At 29.7% G+C, this 4,602-nt stretch overlaps 1 protein-coding gene across 6 annotated transcripts in view; it reads right to left on the bottom strand.

The window, feature by feature from the left end:
• Window positions 1-4,602, bottom strand: part of Trh (tryptophan hydroxylase) — a 261,632-nt gene that overhangs the window by 93,275 nt on the left and 163,755 nt on the right. The window lies entirely within an intron of this gene.

Raw genomic sequence — 4,602 nt, forward strand, 5'->3', positions numbered from 1 at the left:
CTATTATAGTAGGTCTCGAAACATTATGAATTGATTAATTTTTGAGTTTTAAACAATTTATGTTATGAGATTCATTGGTAAGGCCTAGGGTGAGATAGATTATATTTGAAAGCCATAATTTCTTCTTCAGCTTCCTCCTGAAGCATTTATCCAAAATAAACAAGTATCCTCTTGCCTGTAACTTAATTTCATTTAGTTTAATTTTATAACATTTCCCAATTTGAACTTAGTCCTTTTGTCAAGAGATTTTTGGAATGATTATACTGTTTTGGTCATTTCAGTTCAAGCTTTATCATTTTGTTTTACAAGTGAACGTACCATTTTAGTTGGTACTGTTCAGTGATTTGTCATTGGAAAAGCAACTGGAGCCTTTTATTATTCCCTGACTTTGGACAAAGAGGAGTCCCCTTTGGAAAATATTTGAAAACCAGGTTGCGTAAAAGTGCATTCTGAGGAACTTTTATAGTGTATTTACTTGTTTAAATCTAGAGGTAAAAAACCTATTCTAACCATGGTGGGGGGTCAAGTTTTCATTTTGAGGGATCCCCACTGAAATAAAAAAAGTCGTCTATCCAGGCCAGATTTGAACCAGCACCGCCCGCAGTTCAAAGACCTGTGCCTCTACCACCTGCGTTACCGATAACCCTGTTATTGCTATGGCTATTCATTAGACATTTCTTAGTACTTAAATGATGACCTCTCTCCAGAAATTTGTGATATGGCCTTATATATCAATCTTGATCTCCCCTCCCCCCTGATTATATTACTCTGTTCTGAACTCAGTGGACTATTTGATTTATTTTTACCTTCTCCATTCTACTTTGTAAACTGTTCCAGATGTTTGGTATCTCTACTAATAAGATTTATTTAGTGATTCTTTTCCAATAATCTTGGAATCTGAATAATCTTGTTTAAGAATCTGCTTATTCAGCCTTCTACTTGATAATTTTAATGATTATTATGGTTTTCTACTATTACTACATTCAAGAATCTGTTTTCTGCTAAAGTGTAGTAAATTACTAAATACTGGTTGTAAAACAGTTAATAACAAAAAAGGATAATCCATGCCTTGAAATTTATTTAATGGATGTTTTGTGATGTTATAATTAAAAATGAATATAATCTTCAGCTAATCCAGTAATTGTAATAACAAAATTAATCATTGGTAATTAATATTTTAAAACTGTACTAATTCTTCTTGTTATAGCATGTATTTATTAATTCTATGTAATGTCTCTTTTTTGACATTGAAATTTGTCACAACAGAGTGCCATTTGATTTTACGCATTATTAACTGTTCCTTTAATTTAAAGGTTACTAATTTTCAGTTTATTGTATTCGTTTAAGTGCAATAGTGTATATATTTATTTTTTAATATTTTAAATTCAATTGTTGTTTAGTACTATTCCTTGCTTTATATTTCAATGTTTTTATCATAGCTTTACCCTTTTACCAAGATAAGTTAGATGAAGTATAGTTTATTTATTGTTTTAAAAATATTTATTGTGATAATTTATTTTTGTGTGTTTATTTTATAATTCTGTTTTTGAGCTGCTTATTTTGTTATTTAAATCTGAGATAACTTTGTAATATTTGTGTACTTACTAGTTAATTTTTTATCTAACTTTTTTTTTTATTTATGTTCTTATTGATAAATTAAAAGTCTTCCATATAATATTGTTTTTTTAAATATTTCCTATTATGTTTATAGTTTCAGTGTAGTTATTAAAACTTATTTTTGATCAGCTGATTCATTTGAGTTTTAGTCAAAGGTAGTGAGTGATATCTACATGACACATGAAATACATGAAAAGTAGTGGTGATTCAATATTAGAATTATAAAAAAAAAATAATATGTGTAAGGAAGTGTTGAAATTCAAAACTTTAACTTGATTGATACTTATTTTTAGTATTATATTAGTATTATTTAATCCTTATCAGTCGCTAACTTTTTATTCATGTAGGTTGTAGGTTGTTTCCGTAAATATGCAAAAGACATTTAGTATTGTGAGAATAACATTATTGTTAGAAATTATTTATTTTACAAATATATGAGATTCAAATAATTATTTATTTAGAAAAGGCAGTGATATATAATTGGAGATGTCAATTACTCTGTTACCATACTTAACTAATAAGCAGTCCTGCCGATTCTTCCAACAAAAAAATTCCTGCTGAGCACCTTGAAAAATATAGTTATACCGTTTTTCACTGTTTAATAGTTACAGTAATGTTGCATTAGGTTAGGCATAATAGTTAATAGTACAAGTAAAGTCAGTGAAGTAACTGGTGCTTGACAGTGGACTATTTTACACTTTGAGTTATTTAGGCAAAAGTGTTAGCCACTACCATAGGATAATACAGTTACAATTATGACAGCGTTGACTATCAAGACAGTTTTAATGTTGGACTGGGTCTGGTGTGATTGTTAATAGTACAAGTAATCCAAGTGGACTAATGGTTACATTATCTGTCATGTGTACACGCCTTGACAGTGAACTGTCCCAACATATCAACCTTACGAAATGTAATTACCATTGGCGGAAAAACATTGTTCTTATATATTTGCCTCAAAACTTATAATCAGTAGTATCAGCCACAGGGCAAAAACAAACCCACCATGGATCCCCCCAAAAAACTTGCTAAAGAACAAAAAATCAGTGAGTTTCTATATATTTCGCTTTTTCACCTCATCTGTGACATCGACCGCAGGGACAAAGTACTTCCGTGATTTATTAGTATTCTAAAAAATTAAAATATATGGTTGCAAAAATAAAATGGAAAATCATAACTGGAGGAAGTAACAAAAAAATCAATTAGGTAAAATAAATGGCAAATGGAATATTAATTTTTTTATTTTACGATTATTTCCTTATATTTATATAGTTGTAGTATGTGGGCGATATATTTGTATTTTTATCAAATGATAATACTCTATCTACGTATATATAATGAGAACTCATTTTCTCCGGACCTGTTATTTTAAACTTCCTTTTCACACTAAGTAATTCGAGCTGCTACGCTGACCGCAGCAGTTTTTTTTAATTTTAAGTATTAGGTATCAGCAATTAAACTGTTCTGACAACAACGCAAGGTTATTTACTAACTGTTGTGGCATACATTTTTTGTAATTTTTCTTTGCGGTTTTGTTGGTAATGGCATTTCGTCATGGATTTATACATCTTAAGGATGCTTAACCTCGGAGATGAAATAAAAATAAATTTATTTATTCTGGAACGAAGCCGTAATCCACTTCAAGGGGAGATTACGGACATTGGAACGATGTTTTAGGTGGAAGTATTTTTGTTATTCCAAGTCAAGAATCCTGCCAATGCGCCCTAGAAATCTAAAAAACGAAATCTATATGTATAAAAAGGAATGGTCAAATCTTTGTCCATAGTAAACTTTTGAATTACTGAACCGATTTACGTGCAGTTTTTTTTTTTTTCAAAATATTTCCTATCTCTATGAAAATATTAGAATATTAGACATTTGTGCAAGGATTCATACAAATGCGCCCTAAGAGCTGAGAAAAACTAATTTTTGGAAAATATTTTTATATAATATTATTTCGGCTTTGCTCTACATGCATTTAAGTGTTATTATATACCAATCAATTTGTTTTTTCGTGTAAAATAAGAATGAACCATTGTTGATCGTATTGAATAATATTAAATGTATAATAAATTACAAAAACCAAGAGACGCATCCTAGTAAAATAGACCAACATTTGGAAATGTTTCAATCCTATACCTATTAGATTGTTGTTTGTTTTGGATTATCTTATATACCGTTTTCTAATTTGTTTACGTGAGTTTCTGTCATTTCGTGTCGGGAACAGGGCCCTTAACTAGTTCCAAGATCCCTACAGGCAGATGAAAAGTTTGATAAAAAAAATCATATATTATTTGGTTGTTATAAACATTTATATTAAACGTTTCCTGAGTTGTTAAAAACGATAATCAACGTTCTCCCTCACTAAAATGAAATATTTAACTCCACTTCCCCGAGTAAGTCTGTCCCAATCATTTCAATATTGTACAAATATTATAGCACTACGGCGTTAGTATATACCAATCGTCTATGCCAGAGTTGGGCAAATATTACTCGACACTCGTATTTGTGAATTTTCTACTCAAATAGTCAATTATTCGGGGAAAAAAAGACGACTAACAATCCAAATACTTCTATATTCGTCATAATTATACAGGAATAATCAATTATTCGAGCAAAAATATTTGATTAACCATTTGAATAATTTTGTATTCATCAATTTTATGGACGAATAATCTCTTATTCAAAAATATTAAATGATTAAACCTTCCGAATACATTTGTGTTCGTATTAAGACGACATTTTTTGTCTTACGGACCTAAGGCGGTACATATATATGTATATTTTATGATCGGGTATTGATTAATTTTAGGTTTTCTGATTTATAATATTTTATACTATAAGGGTACATTTTTTTGTTTTAGTATAGGCAGAATATGAAAATGCTATAGATTTTATAATGAGATGTAGATAGTTGACCGTAGATTAATGCTTGAAGAAGTTTGTCGGGGGGTGCGGTCAGCAAAGAACAACATAAATAAACAAAAC

Source organism: Halyomorpha halys, unplaced genomic scaffold, assembly GCF_000696795.3.
Source record: "Halyomorpha halys isolate HHAL.00 unplaced genomic scaffold, Hhal_1.1 Scaffold388.1, whole genome shotgun sequence".
Lineage (NCBI taxonomy): Eukaryota > Metazoa > Arthropoda > Insecta > Hemiptera > Pentatomidae > Halyomorpha > Halyomorpha halys.